The 18916-nt window shown below is 44.1% G+C and overlaps 1 long non-coding RNA gene across 1 annotated transcript in view; it reads left to right on the top strand.

Moving 5' to 3' along the window:
- Nucleotides 1-3776: 3776 nt before the first annotated feature.
- LOC119458350 (uncharacterized) overlaps nt 3777-18916 on the top strand; it is a 38121-nt gene continuing 22981 nt past the window's right edge. Inside the window, exons 1-3 of the long non-coding RNA XR_007467996.1 lie at nt 3777-3923; nt 10071-10210; nt 10303-10364. This is a non-coding gene — a long non-coding RNA (uncharacterized LOC119458350). The remainder of the gene's footprint in view (nt 3924-10070; nt 10211-10302; nt 10365-18916) is intronic.

Below are 18916 nucleotides of genomic sequence, written 5' to 3'. Positions count from 1 at the left end.
GCGAACGCGAGGATTGAGCCACTTAACGAGTGCAAATAGCATTCAAAATAAAATTTTACTGAGGCACTAAAATGCTCTGCATTTCTATTTTGTTTTTCATATTCCCCTCCCCAATGTTGAGAAATTTTGCAGCATCGCGTAGACTTAAAGCATTTGTCTAAGAACAATATACACTTGAAAGTCTCAGTTTAATTAGTTGGGCTAATTGTGAATTAACCTACGGCAGAATATTCAACTCGCTTGAAAATATAACGAAGAAAATTAATGGAAACGAGTCGGAAGTTGCCCTGTGCCTTAAGATACAAAAATGTTGCAAATGAACTTTTCAGAATTTATTTGCTACAATTGTCTCGAGGTACTCTAAGTAATTCTTGAAAACTTATTTAATTTTTGTTTTTCCTTTAAAATGATCGTGCCGAAAATTTAGATATTTTGTGCAGCAACAAAATATTGCAGCCGACTCTGCCTCTACGCACGTCTTCCGCTTTTGAAAAATGTAACCAGCTCTATCGAAACTCATCTCATTGATTCCCGTTAAGGATAGTTCGGATACCTGAAACAGTCTAATGAATGTTTTTGCAGCGAATCACACACCAATCCAATAGTTTTCCATTTCTTTAGCGCGACTGCAATGCATATATATTTGTAACTCTTTGTCAGGTTAATTCGAATCTGTGATGCCTAGCGGCGCCGCTGTCGAAATCATACCGCTACCTCCATCAAACTTCGGGTCGTCCGTCACTTGCCTGAGCACGATCACCTCTAGGAATTCGAGGTGTTAATAGGCTGGGAACAATGTGGACAAGAGTTAGTTAGTGTCGCGAAGACGAAAGAATTCCTGCAGAACCCATGTTAAGATGACTATCGAAATTAATGCGATCATTCACACAATCTAGCGAGCTAGAAGCGACACACTGTGTTAGCAAAGACACCTTTATTTAGAATCCGTAGTGTTTCCCCTGATGTTTCAAGTGATTCGGCTATATGCGGCCATACACTGTCTCCCTGATTGACCCGCTTTGTTATGACCATCGCTCGCCAATGTTACCTCACGATGGTAGAACAAGGACCGCAGGCCGACGGTGCATGCAGTGACGACGATGGAATTACGAGGTAGGAATGATCTCGATAGAACGACGAAGGCATATAAGGACGATGGCATGACGACGATGAGATGAATCTGAAGTGATGGCGATAAATAATTGCGACGGAATACAATGCCACGACGCGGGTGTTCTAATCTCGATTGATTGACAATAATTCCACTATACTAGCGGAATGAAATAGAAATTATGCTGATGGAACCTGAAGTGGTATGACGACCAAAGCATTTAGTAATTTTTAGCCAACCAGACACGCTTCTGAATAACATACCAGCCTTCTCCCTTTCTTTTCTCCTATTCCTTCCCAAGACACTTTACAAACATACCCTCGGCCGTTGAGCTCAGTACGCCAGTACTCTAGCTCATTAGGCCACGATCACACGTTTACAAACGTATCTTGCCAACAAGTATATTATTCAATCTCGAACTTAGGGGGAACGTTGACCTTGGGGGTCCCTATCGAAATACATGGGAAATCGGCAATAGTTTCTCAGAGGAACCGATGCACAAAATCTGATTAGTTATGTTGAATTTAGAAAAAAAAGGTAAAATGTAGTGATTGCAGAAAGGAATATTTTATTATAGGCTGTCTACTCTTTTTACGTAAAATTTTAAAGAATTGCCAAATTTCGAAAAATAAAACTTGACATATAGAGCTATGTACCTCAGCAGCTAAAATTTGTATCGGAATTCTGTAGACTGCACCTAATAGTACATCCAAAGCGGATAGCAATCATATATCATACACCTTCCCGAAATATACAACTATGTTGTGAATGTTGCATTTGCAAAAGCCTTCCAAACATTACAACAAATTCACGTAAGTTTTAAGGTATAGCAAAAAAAATTGTTCGCTTTTGATGCTCCAACGGGTGCAGTTTATAAAAATGCCATATTTGTTTTTGATGGCTGAGTTGCGGATTTGGAAACTTCATGCTTCTATATATTTTTTTTTTCAAATTTACGAACATCCTGCGATTCTTTGAAAACATTACACTATATAAACGAAAATGCTATTTGCTGCAGTCTCTGCACTTCAACTTTCCCTCTTAATGCAACACATTTCATTCAAATCGGTTCAGCGGTATTCTCATAAAAGCATTCCTGCATTTTACGTGCATTTCAGAATCCGGCATCGAAGATAGGCCCGAGCTAAAGCTTCCTCTTAAACAATGGATCACGCCAGTTCTATAGGAAACCCATGAAACAGAACCCTGACGTATATGCAAGACCGTGGCCACAGTGGTGCACAAATAAAAAGTCTGCTCAAGGAAAAAATATATATTAAACGGAAGCTTCGCGGGAGCCTTTATCTCGGCCAGACATCTCTCCAGAATGTGGACGAACTTTCTGGCCAGGTGTCTAGCAAAACCGTCAATTCATCGAAGCTGGCCGTCTTTGAGATAACGCTGATACACAAGTGCGCTCGTTTCCAAGCACCGAGGTGAAGCGACAGCTTCAGGGTGTGTTTCTTTTTATTGCGCTTTCTTTAGTTGTGCGTCATAGCATATGTCATAGCGGGAATTTCGAATTCTTTAAGGTCGATACGCCACGTGGTGGCGCAAAAAGGAAACTGTACGAAATGTATCTAATTCCTGGTATTGATTTGCTTTCTTACCTTTCTTTTTGTGAGTAGGACCCTAAATATTACTACGGTAGGACTTCTAAATATGTTTTCTGATTTAGGAGCTACTACACTTACAATAGGTATGATTATTAGATTACAAAAAGAATAAACTGCGGCTGTTTACATCGTAAAGCAATTTACCTCAAGGAGTTCCTGTTGTATATTTTTGTTCATAAGCGTGTGATTTTTAGGTGATTGATGGGGAGCCTAAATCATGGGAAAGTTCTCGAACTTTTACACTTTCCTTTATGCTGTGAAAAGAAAGCAAAATAAGAATATAACAAACGAAGTTACTCTCAACATGAACATACTGAGGGCATCACAACTAGGTCACTAAAATTATACAAAATCTGTGTGAAGTGGTCTCAGAATACCTGTGCCATGAAGAAATGACTTTTTTTTCATGTGGATGCTTCAAGCCATTAACAAGATAGAAAACAGCATCGTTGTTTTAGTCATTCCTTTCAAGACAAATAATTGAGGGTTGTTGAAGTTATTGCCACATATGTAATCGGTATAGAGTTCACTTCAGATTTAATTTGATGGCATTCTCCAACACAAACATAATTTAGAGATATTAACTTTAACCACTGTTGAACAAGAAAATTTTTTTTAATAGTTTTGCTGTGCGACTGCTTCATCTTTGTCTTAAGGGCACTATCGTCGCATTGTTTCCTGATACCGAGTGCCCGAACAAGATCGTGCTCCTAATTTTTCTGCAATAAAAGAGGAGTACGAGGCATCTGCACGGTGTTTCTGTCGGTAATTAAGCTGCAACCATGCAATATCACGGCTAAAGATTCTGGTTCAATATTTCACGAAATAAAGGTGACACGAGAGGCACCTCCTTGAGAAGCATGCCAACCTTTTTTTTTTTTTTTTCGAGAAACAAACGACCGATACATTTAGGTGAACAGCTGCGAAGCTGCGTGCAATGTGTTTGCAATGAAAGTGATCTCCACGGAGCCAGAAAAAAAACATATGCCACACATTGTTGGTCTGCCCATTGTATCTACGTTTAAAAGGAAAATGTGGGCAAATGTAAAGGTACGTATTTCTGTATCCTCACCAGTTGCTTTGGCAGCAAAGGCATGGAAGGAAGACAGCTGTTTTCCGCACTTCTGCTTATCTCTACCTTTACGGTGTTGGAATGCAAAGTGCCTCGTGTCGGAAAAGTTTATAATATCAAAAAGGTAGTATATATCCAATTTTTTATGTATGCCATTTCACTTTATCGAAGTATTGGTATGGTTGGAGTACCCTCAGTTATAATGCTGTATGTGCTGCGTTAAAATGGCCCTTATTAAACACAATTTTTCATGCCTGATTAGCACGAAGGAATGAGAGATGCAGTTCATTGACAGTACACCCAGAAAATAAGATGATTATATGCGTCCATAATACGATACTTCAAGTGCAATATTTACTCGCTGCTTGCTTTTGGCTGCTTTCGTTATTGTGTTGCAGATGCTACTCGGTTTGCTACCGTGCCACGCTGTCGCCCTTCTTCATAGCCAGTCGTACTATCGTGACGGAAATAAAGCATACCAACCTAGGGCATTAATTTAACTGAATGTTTTATTTATAGAGCGCCTTTTTAAATGTAGTCGCTATCAGACCAGCTGCGTCAGTCTCTGGCAGTACGCGACATCCCGCGCTATTACGCAGCAAGCGCAGCTCCGCTATGTCCTTCAAGCTCTACACCGGCGATAACGCTAGGAATTGGTCGATGTGTTTAATAAGGACAACCTTCGGTCACCGTCATCGTTGAATTGTTATCTTCATACTCTTGAGTGACGCTTTATTTTTTGTTGGTATTATCGAATGACGCCAACGAAAGTGGACGTGACTTCTCTGCGGCGCTGTCTTCTCCATTCATATGCAGCGGTGCGCCAAAGAGATTAGCTTTTCGCTTCGCTTTTCTGCACATTTCTAAAGGGATCGCGAGGTAAGTAGGTAGAATGGTTAAAAAACTAAAGGTCGTTTTGGGGGAAGTGCAGTGCACAGTGTGTAGGGTCGCAGTTCCTGAAAGGCTGGGGTGTAAAATTGAAATGTCAGTACTTGCAGCAAAGAGGGAGATTTAGATGCTAGCTCAAGCAATAAATTTTGCTGGCATTGGCATCATTCGCGATGTGCACCGAGCTGGAAGTGACGGAGCTTTTCTGTGTGACGGATACACATTTGTGTGTAACGGGTACCTTGGTTGTGGGTCCGGCTGTGTTATGTAAATTGCTACTTTTTATGTCTGTCATATATTCTGTGTATTTTCTATGTGCTGGCCCCCTTCCTCAATGCCTCAATAAGGCATGTAAGGTATTTTTAAATAAAAATAAATAAATAAATATTTTAGCTGTACTTTTTCGGCCTGAATTCGTGATACCGGCAGTAGCTATTTTAGGCGGGCCACAGGCAACCAGTAAGGCAGAATAAGTATTGAATTTAGCAAGAAAACAGCAAGCAGCTGGATAAAACACATTCATTTAGTAATGACGCACGAAGAATAAACATAAATGCTGTACAAATTGTTACACAAACTTGCAGGGTGATCACAAGCTGTAGAAATAGATAGGAATTAAACGATGAAGGACTAAGCGATTAGCCTGTATGCATTGAGTGAAACATATGCGCGAGCTCTGCAGCAACCACCTCTATTCCTACTTTTTTGTATGGTAACTGTGCAATAGGGGCTCTAGATGAAGGAAAGGCGGAAACATAACCAGGCTTATTAAGCGAGGTAGGAAGGGGCGAAGGGCAGGAGATAAATCTAGGTACATTTATGAATTAGTGGATCATGGGTAGGAAAATGGTTTGACCAAAAATACCTAAGCTTTGAACTGTTAGTCGTATCAGATAATCAAATACACATACTCGATACACCAAAGCGGCGACGTCGTATAATAGCATAACCATCGCTTTCGATGCGGTGTGTGGCCACAGAAGTCGGGTTCAACACAGGGAAAGAGCTATCAAAACAGGCTTAGTGCTTCGCCAAGACAGCCAGTAAGGCTTCGGACTGAGCTGCTGTTAGGTCAGAACCGATGACGGTAGGAAAAGGGAAAGAATCATCGAAACCTGAGGTTGGTGCTGGCGATGAAGCAGGGCAAAGGGCGTGACGATAGGGATGCGTTGAGGGTCGACGAGGGTTGTCACAGTAATTCCTTTGGTCAACATGACAGGATCCGGGGTTATGTTGCAGGCAGACAGAAGAGCGTGGCCACGTGAAAACCGGACAAGGCAAGTGGTGATGAGAATTCCGTGATAGGCACAGCGGGAAGAAGGGGTGGCTAGAGCGTCTTCGTCGGTGATCTGACTCAACTGCAACCGTTAGTTTTGCGTGTGCTGGGACGCAAGATGGGAAGTGGGGCGAAGCAGTTAAGTAGAGCTCTGGTAGGTCGAATGAGAACGACGTCTTGCCGTTCTCTTTCGGCAGAGGCAACCGTGGTCTCAAAGGGGTTGGACATTGATTATGGTCGCGTTTTTGTGACGGTGAAGGAGCAAGCACCGCAACAGCCTGAGTTCATAATATTACTCTTTATTATACGAACTTGTGACAAGAAAAACAAGGAACGCTCGAATCGCAACGAGACCTCCAATAACAGTCGCCAACCGTGAACTTTATTGACGCTCGCGAAGTTTGCTCCGGTTTTTGCCTAGTTTCATTTTAGAGTAATCACTAATTCTTCAGGACATTCGAGATTCTACACTGCTTGCACAGGGTCGATAAGGAATTTTCATAAGACCGGCATCCACTTGATGTAAGTACGACGCTTGTTTTCGACTACCATAATGAGCGATAGACATGATCGGGCTATAGTAGGCAGTCAGTTTATTCATCCCGTGTTAGAAGGTGTTGTATGGTTTCTTATACTTTGATTAACTGAAATTTCACATGCTGACTGACACCTGCGTGCCTCTAAGCAAGCAATGAGTTCACGTGGACAGATGCGCCCCTAAGATGTAATTAAGATCGCAAATGCAATACGGTATTAAAGGCACTAAACTTCCCCAGTGAACGCGGCTGATTCGCGGCTGGGCCGACCACTCATCCGTATTTTACATTAATTATAGCAGTTACGAGTAGCAGCTGTGGTTCAAAACCCGCGCAATACATTTAAAGTGATTTGGACAGCGCACTTGTTGATTTCAAGTTATTATTTATGCAAATAGCATTCTTTGCGTACTTCAGCCGTTTTGAGTCTATCTATCTAGCCTATTACACTGACCCTGGGTCCCAAGTTGTCTACCTGCTCGGGTCACTGGTATTGTGCTCCTGGTCATGATGCCGTCGTCGTCGTATCATTGTCGCCATTCCACCTTCGTGATATCTAACTCTCGTCATTCCGTAGTCGTCAAGCCTTCTACGTAAACTCAATAACCTATGTCGTCAAACACCTTAGACGTCTATGTATGGAAGTCACGATACAGATCGTGATGCCTCCGTGGTTGCTGCATCATCTTAATACCAGCTACGCCATCCGACCCTTGTCATGCTGTTTTCTTCACACCATCGTCGTCATACAGTCATCAATAATTTGTTGTCACACAACCACAGTGATGCAGTCGTGGTCATTCAATCGACGATGTCATTCTAGCTTCGTGATCTGACTCTCGTCAGGCTGTCCTCTTCGCACCTTCAACTCCAACCCAGTTTTAAAGTTGTGTGATAGCTTTGATGGCTAAGTATGGGTTCGGGGTGGTGATGTAGTAATGGTTGGTGCATCGTCGCAATTTCAGCTTTGTCATACGAATGCCGTCGAAAGTCGTGCCATCATGGTCACTTCAGCTTCGTCATCTGACTCTTTTCATGGCGATGTCATCACGTCATCGTCGTCATACATGCTTCTTATGCAGAGATTGTGACGCCATTGTCGTTCAACACACGTCGTCATCCCGTTTTCCTCGTGCCGTTGTCCTGCTGTCGTCTTCATACAGTTGTCGTGATGCATTCGTTGTCATACGGTCGTCGGCATGTCGTCGCGCTCATTCCATCGTCGTCATTTTAACTTCGAGATCCGACTCTCGTCGTCCTCATACCGTTGTCGCCATGCCATTGTCGTCAGGCTATCATTTCGCCATCGTCATCACTTCAGTATGGTCATCCCATTGTCCTCATGCTCTCGTCATTATACAACCTTCGTCGATCCATCGACGTAGCTTCTCATTCGTAATTTTATTGTCATCGCGTTATTCTCATTAAATCGTGATTATGCTGCGGTTTTCATGCGATCGTGGTTATAGCATCGTCGGCACATAGACGCTGTCATGGATCCGTTGGCATATCACCGTGGTCTCGCCGTGCCATCTTTGTCATTCTCGCGTCGTTGCCCAGTTTTCATGATATCGTCGTCACACAGTCGTCGTCACTTAGTTGTCCTCTTGTCGTAATTGTCACGTTGTCGCATTAAACCATCGTCATGTTGTAAGAATCGGCATCTCAATGTCGTGATGTCGTCATCATAACACGCCTTTGTCATTCGGTCGATATGATTCCATCTTCGTCATTCTATCGGCACTTGAGCTGGTGTCAAATAGGCGTCATCATTCGTCGATGTTCGTAGGGGACCTTGGAAAACAACTGCTATAGCATCGTGGGAAGATATCGGAGTATTCGGCAAAAAGCTGGACCAACGAACGTCTCAGAATTACCACTACACGTCCAAAATAAACGAGAATTCAGTGATATGGTATGTCGCTACATTGCTCGAGTGCTATTCGCATTACCGTCATTCTCATCTTGGCATGAGTTCTGCCGTAATTTTTTTATACTAATGAGCTATATGGCAGCGTCGCGCTGAACAGTGCAATTCACCTAATGCCGTGTGTGCGTTGGTAGTTGCGTCTGGGCAACGGTACTTTGCCAGGTGACGGTGGCTGTTACAATTAGCTGGAATGATCCTATGGTCTAGCGATTTTGAGGCCACTCGGCTTCGCTTGGTCACCACGCCGCGCAAGTAGGCGAGAAATCGCAGCTACTTATAGGTTGTTGTGATGCAATTCGAAATGATTTCAAAGGAAGCCAACAATGACACCAAGGACAACATAAATGAAATTACTAGCACTGAATGAGTTCAGTGCTTACAGAGTAAGCGCGCGGCAAACCACTTCTGCGCTAGCCGACGTTCACTTCCTGGGCGTCGTCTCGGAAGTGAGATGTCTCGCAGCCTTACTTTAGCGCGAGCAACGAGCGATCTGTTAAAAGCCCAGAGTGAAATCCAGGCGCACACCAATTTGTGCTCGCAAATGGGAGTGCAAGCACGTAGCCAGCCGCACCAATCCAATCCAGAGGAAAGAGGAGAGCAACGAGCGATCTGTTGAAACCCCAGTGAGAAAACCAAGCCCACACCAATGGGTGCTCAGAAATGCTAGCGCAAGTACGTAGCGAGCCGCGCGTATTCAATCCAGATAAAAAAGAGGAGGTTGAGCGGCCCCTTGTGGTATAACGTGAAACGTAATATACTACAAATTAGTCTAGTACACATTCAGTGTACATCTTGTAAACTATAAAATGCTTATAACCCACATTATAGTGACTGATATTATTGTAGTAACTGCATTTATCTGATAACTTGCTTGTGCCTGTAATGCACTCGGTGTAACGACAAACAAGGGAAAGAAGGCACAACCATGCACCGACCGTATGATCACGTGAGCCCCAGTTTGTCTACCGCCCATATGGCAACGCCCAAGGGTTGATAGCCACCCAGAGTGAATCTAGATAAACCAATGAAACTGGAGGCGTGCCGACGGACAAACTTTGTCTTGTTACCATTAGTTCTTTCATCTTGGGGCGTCGCCAGAGCTCGTGAAGATTCCGAGTTTCATCAAACTTGGCACATCCTGCATAGCACCCCAGCATGATGAGTTGTATTCATGCGTATGTAAATGAAACAAAAAATAATATTGACCAGACTTGTAGTTCGCAAAAGTGCAGAATATAATCGTGTCATTCGCCGTATTTTGATTTGTGTTTACAGTTCGTTGCCACTTACGTGATGAAAATGATTTTGCCTGATATTTACTCCACCACTTAATTCGCGGTGGATCTTTAGATTAAGAAGTTAATTATGTACCCCCGCATCTCAGTGGGCCCTAAACCAGCCAAGCTACAGACCGAAAAACAAGTCACACTAGCTGATTTCACTCCGTGTTCTATCCTGTAGAAAGCAATAGAATGATTTCTGCTGCTGCAAATATTGCTTGCGACTACTATTCCGAAAAGGACAATGAAAATTGCTGCTCCTGATAATGTGCTATTATTGCGCGTTGAAATAACTGAATTAAGATGTCATAGCACTTAGCACGTATAGCACATAGAAGAATGTCTGCATACGTTTTTACAGTTTTTATGGACGACAACACCCATATGGACGTACAGTACCACATCAGGCAGCGACTGCTTGTGTCAAGTGGACGTAATGAAGCGTGAAACTGCAAAAGACATCACTTTCGTTCACTTATTTTATGACCACGATCACCACAGGTACTCAGACATTACACACGAGTTTAAATTGCTGTTCTGGCGTATATACATATACATATGTATACAGGCATATATTTTTTCTTTCTTTACAGGAAAAGCATCCCATTAGTTGGAGTTCTTGACAAAAAGGATGTCGTGTATGTCCACCCTCATGGTAATGAAACAATGACATTTCTTTCTTTTTATCGGGAGCACAACGAGGATATGTTATATTTGCAGTGTATATGGAAATTAGTCCACAATAAGCAAATATATTAAGGGGTAAAAATGTGCACCGTCGATTTCGCAGCCATGATATACTCGGTGTCGCAGTAATTCGCACGAATTTTTAAAGCCTGGGACGCTGAGAAAATAAACTGATTTCCTTAAGATTACGTTTACCGCAGACGCACACATATAGATATATTTCAATGTAGTCATTGGACAAGTAAGTATGGAATGTAGATAATTCAATATCTATCTATTATCAATATGTAGAGTTGGAAAGGGAAAAGTCCAGTCTTGGGGCTGTAAGAGTTGGAGTGCCGCAGGGAAGCATCCGTGGACCACTCCTGTTCATAATATTTGTAAACGATATGCCAGCAAGTTCAGAACGGGCAAAATTTATTTCTTATACTGATGATACAGCAATGTTTATTACTACTGCTACGTCAGAAACTGAACTACAGCTTCAGGGAACCAGAGCGTTAAGAGAATTTAAAGATTGGGCTGATGCAAACTGTCTGCGAATAAATGCCAGCAAGACAAAAGTTGTTGTCTATATGCAAAGAGGCAAAAAATTACAAAGTTCAATAAACAGGAAAATAGATACGGATCAACTAGAAATTGTTAACATGGTCTCTGCCTTAGGTGTAACATTCGCTAAAGACTTAAGTTGGAATGATCACGTGGAACATGTGAGTAAAAAGCTATAATCTGCTGTAGGGACAGTAGGTCGATTGAAATCCTTTCTTCCTGTTAAAATTAAAATTTTACTTTATAATACTTTAGTGTTGTCAGTTATGCAATACTCTAATCTCGTTTGGGTCACTACTAGCAAGGTACACCTTATGAAATTGCATTTGCTCCAGAAAAGAGCAGTGCGATACATTGCCAATGTCCGTCGTATATTTTCTACGACAACTCTGTTCTCAAAGTTTGAAATCTTGCCTGTATTCTCTTTATACAACTATCGTTTAATTTTGACCTACAGGTCATATTCGAAGTCTAATAAATTAATCCATTATGTTTTCTATGGCCGATTTAAAAGCAAATCGTAGCATCCGTGATACTAGGCATAAAGAGGAATGGCACGTCCGCACACCTCGGACCAAGTACTATAAAAAATCATTAACACATACAGTACCCATTCTACTTAATCAACTCGCACAGGAAGGCTTTGATCCTTTAAGCAACTCCAATAATGAAATACAACTATTCTGTGAGTTATGCCAAATAGACTAGTATCTCATAAAAGTTTTGTTCATATATTACAGTCATGAGTGCGTGTTAGCACACCTGTACATACGTGTATATCGATTTGTATGCATTGCTTGTGCATATGGTATGTATCTGCACGTGCGTATAATGTATAAATGCGAAATTGTATGCGTATATAAGTATGCATGTTTTTGTGTAATTTTAAACTAGATTTTTCTTTTTGTTGAAAGTGCATTTTGTTTCCAATATTACTTTGTTGCAAGTGTTGCATTATTCGTAATGTTTCTGCAGTGCTCTGCAGTCAAACGCACAAGGGGGCGGGACCCTCGTCAAGCTGTTCCCCATCTTTTAGTCCTGTCTCCTCTTTTTCAATGTGAAAAGAAATAAAAACCATTCATTCATTCATTCATTCAATTAGCTTTCAAAACAAAAAAGCCACGCAGTTGAAGCGAGCCATACAAGGAGTTCAGAACTATTTCCAGGAAATATAAAAAATATGCTGCCAAATTTTACAGCCTAAATAGTTCGGAAAATTTCGCCCAGAAAAGCAAAACTGAACGGCCGAAGAACACACCTGTCTCGTCCTTAGTAGCCACCCATCTATGAGTGACGTTATTTCTTAGCCCTCTCCATGGGGAGCGTTTTTCTAAAGCAACGTATTATTGTGAAGTAAGCAATTTTGTTTATACGTGAGCTTGTGTATGCAGCATCGGCAAGATGACGTGCAACGACGTTACAATGACGATGACGACATGGCGACATTTTTATTTTTACTTTGGCGAAGACGCCTTACAGCCTCTTTAGTTTCAAACTGGTCAATCCCGGCGGTAGTACGTGGTCGCACTGCGTGTTCGTTGCGTTACCTGTGGGAAAGGAAAGTAGGGTGGCAGTAGCGCATTATCTTTCTTTTCAATTCTACGCCTTCGCCGTGAACACACCTCACCCACCCGCCTTACCCGCTTGCCCCTTTCGAAGAACCGTACCTATATGTACTGTGCCGAGGATAGCATATGTCGCCATGAAAAAGCCAGGTCCGCTTGTCGGAACGTTGACTCCTGCTTTCACGTTGTTCTCGTGTTGCTCATATTCTTCAGCACCCTTGGTTATACATATTGACACGTGGTAGTGACGGTCAGTAGCAATACTATGAATGGCGATACTAGACAGTTTTAGTTTAGCGTGGTTACCGGAATAGCGGGCGTACCGGAATAGCGGGATCGAAATGCGCATGCGCAGAACGCTAAACGAGCCATACCGTTTACCGTGCGCACGCTATTTCTCAGATTTAACGTTACCGTGTTAGCGTGTTTGCGTAGTTCACGTAAAACATGGCGGCGGTCCCGGCCGCCCGCTTCGAACTGAATTTGGAGTTGCTGTTGAATAATTCACTTCGTTGGTAGGAAATGACTGCGTAAATAGCTTTCGCTTACTTTCAGGCAGGATCGACAATATGTTTTTATGGATAATTTAGCGGAGTTTTCGAGATCGCTTCTCGTTTTGAACGCGCCTAAGCCTAACGAACGAAATTTTCTCCGAGACGTGAGCGCCACCTGTCGATAAAGTCGGGAGATAGGCGCGACGACGGCATAGGGCCTCTGAGATGGGAGGATTTCGGAGGCTATGGTAGACAGCTTGTACTGCTTGTCTGTTTCGTTGCAGATCGACGGACATGTGAAGTAAAAATACAACGCGCTCCTGGCTTCCATTGCGCTGCCTCTCGCACTTTCCGGACGCACACACACATAGACTTAGGTGCCCTATGTATGCGAAATTCAAAGCGTAATGGAATAGCGTCCCGCACGTAAACTACGCTATCACGCTATACTAAAACTCTCTTTCTGCAAAGTTCGTTTGCGGAACGGTAACGCTATTTCCCGTAACCCCGCTATTACGCTAACGCTAAACTAAAACTGTCTACTAACTCATTATTGGGCGAGCGTGCGTCCAGGAAACGGGCTACACTCAAAGCCCAATGATAGCGGTGATTACAGTCGGTAATCGTCGAAAACGTTGATGTGCGGGTAAGGCGCATCGGCTGACATAAGTCAGCCGACAATAACATGAGTCATCGAAGGTTCCAAAGTAATCTCCCGTGGCCGCCTGTCTTCCAGAAAGTACCAGACAATTCACGTCGTTCGTACAATCAGATTACATAAGCGCTGGTGACAACAGACAACGGATAGAAGCATCGATAACGTTCGAGAAACTTCTGATACATGCGGACGCATCCTGCGCCGAGCGAAAACGTTTAACATTTGTTAGCCGGTGAACAGCGGACACCGGTGAAAGATAAACAAGTACACGTGGCAATACACTCCCCTTAAAAAAGACATCGTCCCGATGCTACTAACGAACACAAAACCGAAAACAAAAACCACGCGTAATTAACAAAATAAAAAATAACGAAGGAATGAAGTATCTAGGTTCGTCAGCGGGCGTAGAAAGGCTTAAGACGCACCGCGTGATGACTTCAGGTCGTACACGGCGCCGCTGTGATTGAAAATGTCGTCTAGCACGACCTCATAGTCTAGTGCACCAATACGTCGGATGATCGGATAGGGTCCGAAATAGCGTCGTTAGAATTTCTTGCTAAGTCTACGTCGGCGTGTCGGAGTGCAGACCCAGACGCGGTCGCGGGGCTGGTACTCGACGTAGCGTCGTCGAAGATTGTAGTGTCGGCTATCGGTCCTCTGCTGGTTGGTTGTTGATGCGCAGGCGGGCGAGCTGTCGACCTTCTTCGGCGTGCTGCATGTAGGTGGCGACACCGAGATTGTCTTCGTCGGTGACGTCTGCTAGCATGACATCAAGCGTCGTTGCCGGGTTCCTTCCGTAGACCAGGTTTAACCGCAGATTGTGCGTGGTTTCTTGCACGGCCGTGTTGTATGCGAAAGTCACGTACAGAAGGATGGCATCCCGCGTCTTGCATTCGACGCCGACGTACATTGCCAACATGTCAGCGATGGTCTTATTTAGGCGCTCGGTGAGGCCATTCGTCTGCGGGTGGTAGGCAGTGGTCCGGCGATGGCTTGTCTGGATGTATCTCAGGATGGCTTGAGTTAGATCTACCGTAAAGGCCGTACCTCTTTCGGTGATGAGTACTTCTGGTTCAGCGTGACGCAGGACGATCTCATAACGAAGAATATGGCTACCTCGGCAGTAGCCTTTGCTTTCGGAAATTACGGCTTTTCCTTTAGCGTAGCGGGTGAGGTATTCCGTAGGTGCGACGATTCATTTACTCCCGGACAATCTGCTGGAACGGTCGGGGAGGTGGTTCGATCGGCTGTATAAGTCCGGCTGGCCTTGTCGCCGATGTTTTGCGTCGCTGACAGTCTCGGCATGTCTTTACGCAATGCACGACGTCGGCAGTGAGGCGAGGCCAGTAGTGTTTTTCTTGTATCGAGAGTGTGCGGGAAATACGGAGGTGTCCAGCCATTGGGTCGTCATGGAGAGCTTGCAGTACCTCTGGACGCAATGCTCAGGGTCCCACGAGGAGGTAGTTGGCTCGAAATGGCGAGAAATTCTTCTTCAGGAGAATGTCATTTTGCAAGAAAAACGACGCCAATCTTTGCCTGAACCTCGTCGGCACAAGGACGGTCATGCCTTCCAGGTAGTCTACAAGGCTTCTTAGTTCCAGGTCCGTTCGTTGTGGCTCTGCGAATTCTTCGGCACTGATGGGTCACACGAAAGTGTCGTCATCCTCATAGTCCTGTGGTGGGTGTTCGACGGGGGCACGATAGAGACAAGCCATCGGCGTCAGAGTGCTTTCGCCCGGACTGCAAACGACGCTCATGTCGAATGCCTTAAGTCTCAGACTCCATCACGCGAGACGACATGAAGGATCCTTCAAGTGAGCTAGCTAATACAAAGCGTGGTGGTCGCTCACAACTTTGAAGGGTCTGCGTAGAGGTTGGAGCGAAACTTTGATGTAGCCCAGATGGTGGTGAGGGGACTCCTTTTCTGTTTTGAAATAATTTGCTTCCGCCTTCGACAGCGACCAGCTAGCGTAACTTACAACCCTTTCTAGTCCGCCAGTCCTCTGCACAAGCACGTCGACGAGTCATTCGCTGCTTGCGTCGGTGTGGACTTCGGTATCGGCGTTTTCGTGGAAATGCACAAATATTCGCGGCGATTGCAGGCGTCGCTTCTGTTCTCCGTCTCCTACTTCAATTCGACGTCGGCCTTCGTGAGGTACGTGACATGCTAGGCGATCCGTGAAAAGTCCTTGACGAAGCCCCCGTAATAGGCGCACAGTCCAAGAAATCTACGCGCTGCCTTCTTGTTGGCAGGGGGAAGAAAGTCAGTGATGGCAGCAGTGTCCTGTGGGTCAGGGAGCACTCGAGACATGTTGATAACGTGGCCCAAAAACAAGACCTCCTCATATGCGAAGCGGCACTTTTTTGACGCTGACGTGAGTCCGGGGGTCTTTATTTCGTGAAGAGCTGTTTCAAGGCACCAGAAGTGTTCTTCGAAGCTTGAAGCAAACACAACGACGTCGTCCAAGTAGACGAGGCAAGTCTGCCACTTCAAGCCTGCCAGTATTGTATCCATGACACGTTGGAAAGTCCCTCGTGCCTAGAAAACACCAAATAGCATGACCATGAACTCGAACAGTCTGTTTGGTGTTATAAAGGCAGTCTTCTCACGGTCCCTCTCGTCGACTTCGATTTGCCATTAGACGGTTGTGAGGTCCATCGTCGAAAAATACTTTGCATTGTAGAGTCGATCCAAGGCGTCGTCTATCCGTTGGAGAGGGTATACGTTCTTCGTGATTTTCTTGAGGCGACGATAATCGACGCAAAAACGTATAGTTCCATCCCACTTCTTCACTAACACCACGGGGTATGCCCACGGACTCTTGGACGGCTGGATAATGTCCTCGTGTACCATTTCGTCGACTTGTTGCCTTATGTCCTCGCGTTCGCGCGCCGAAACTCGGTACGGGCTCTGACGAAGTGGGTGGACATATTCGTCGGCTATGATGCGGTGCTTGGCGACAGGGGTTGGTCAAAATTTTTCCAACGACGGGGAGCAGTCTTTGCATTGCAGGAGCAGTGCTTTTAGCTGTTCTTTCTGATGTCTCAGAAGGTTCTCTAGACGTCAAAAGCTGGTTCAGGTACTACAGTTATAGGGACTGATGTTAGGTCCACTATAACAATACGTGAGTCGGCGAAGCGAAAGAGCCAGAAACTGGAATGGCAGGAGCGGAAGAAGCTATATTTTATTCTTCTTCTCTTTTTCTAACCTCGCAGCACGCAGCACGAGAAACAAGGCACATGCGCATTCACATGACCATGAGCGCCCCATAAATAAAAGGCAGCTGATGAAGATGACGATGGCGCTATAAAAACGATCACTTTTGCGTGCTGCATTTTCTCAGGAAAGACACCACTGTAAGATCATTACATTAGCCCTTCAGCTTCTTGATGCGTATATATTCATCATCATGGCCAGCTTCATTCTCGTCTGCGCCCGTCCCTGCTAAATAAAGCATCGAGATATAACAACTACCTTGCACGCTGATAAGATAATATTTTCTGAGTAATAATGTCTCAAGTAGTTGGAAAGTGCGTTAAACAGAAGGAGTATTGTGTTAACCCAAACAAACATAATTTTTTTTCGGCATAGTAAGCTCTAATCAGATATATTTGCAAGAAAATAGTGGAAGGCATGCTTAACAATTTGCAACGATAGCGGGTGCTGGTGGTGAACCACTAATCTTCAAGGTAAACCACTTCTCAGTAAAATAACGACACTTTTGTGACCGAAAAAGTTTTACACTTGCAACCCTAAGTTACTGAAATTACTAGCTAAATGTGAAATTTGCATTGAAATATAATGCCGCGTAGTCAACGCAAAATTTTGCGCATGAGCCCTGTGATGGTGCATCATTTACAAAGCTGCGCAGATTCTCATTTACTGGCTGAGCGCGATGATTTATCACTGAGTCACGCGATCGTATCCCTGCCCGTGAGGGATGGGGTCATATGTAAAATAAAATTATATGTGAGAAGTCAATTCTGAGATTCGGCGTGCCAAAAACGCCTAAGTATTATCAGGCACGTAGTGTAGGACACCGGATTATTTTAACCACATAGGGTGCTTTACCGTGTACCTAAATCTAAGTACATACAAGCCTGTTTGCAATTCGCCTCCATTTAAATGCAGCCGCCACGGAAGAGGTCGAATCAGCGACCACGAGCTAATACGCGCAATGCCAGAGCCCCTGGGCGATCACAGGGGAAGTTGTATAGAATATACATTTATTTTCAAGGTTTACAACAATAGGAAAAAATACTGGTGATAATTAGATAGCGCCTTGCTACGTGAGCACGTAGTTAGAGTGCAAGCAAACGCATGAAAATGCAGCTGTTCTAGCCAGAAGGTAGCAGACGACAAAGGCGAGGCATCGCTCTGACGTCACGGATGATGATGATGATAATTTAATGACATCCCCTTGGAAACGGGGTGGTGAGAAATAGTCACTCAGCCTGCTTGACTTAATCAGGCATGCTATACAAGTTTTAAATGCGAAGCATTTCTTGGCGAACATTTGCTACTTTGACAGTATCTATCTATCTATCTATCTATCTATCTATCTATTTATAGAGCCGCCTACGACTTTCTGCTCTCATGGTCATTTTGTTAACTTGGTATGTACCAAAAAAAGCCGGCAGATCCCACGCCCTGTGGGAATTGATGTTATGCGAAACAGTGTGCGAGGAGCCTACCAAGTTAACGTAACGACCAGGAGAGCACCGAGACATAGGCCGCTCTTTAATGACCTACATGACACGCATGCCATGACATTCATGTCATGAGTCATCAGGAGTCCCTTTAGCTACACCTAAGAGACCTTAAGGCGAAAGATTTAGTCATGCTCGTGACTATGACTTCGACAAGCATCCTTTAGTGTTTCCTTGACTTAGTACCGACGTCCGAACCCATTCCAGTGGTTTTTTAGTGTTAATCTTTTTTTGTTGTCATGGTTATTTTTGCTGAGTCATGGTCATGACTATGACTTCTGCCATGATCCTTTAGTGTTTCCTTCACTTAGTACCCACGTTCGAGCATATTTCAGGTGGTTTTTGATTGTTCATCTTTCTTTTGCTGTCATTGTCATTTTTTCTGAGTCATGGTCATGACTATGACCTACCACCATCCTTTAGTGTATCCTTCACTTAGTACCCATGTCCGAACCCATTCCAGAGGTTTTTCAGTGCAAATCTTTTTTCGCTGAGTCATTGATGTTTTTGCTGACTGATGCTCATAACTATGATTTCTACGGTC

The sequence above is a fragment of the Dermacentor silvarum genome, chromosome 7 (assembly GCF_013339745.2).
Source record: "Dermacentor silvarum isolate Dsil-2018 chromosome 7, BIME_Dsil_1.4, whole genome shotgun sequence".
In the NCBI taxonomy this organism is placed as follows: Eukaryota; Metazoa; Arthropoda; class Arachnida; order Ixodida; family Ixodidae; genus Dermacentor; species Dermacentor silvarum.
This window is presented reverse-complemented; position numbering and strand designations above follow the sequence as displayed.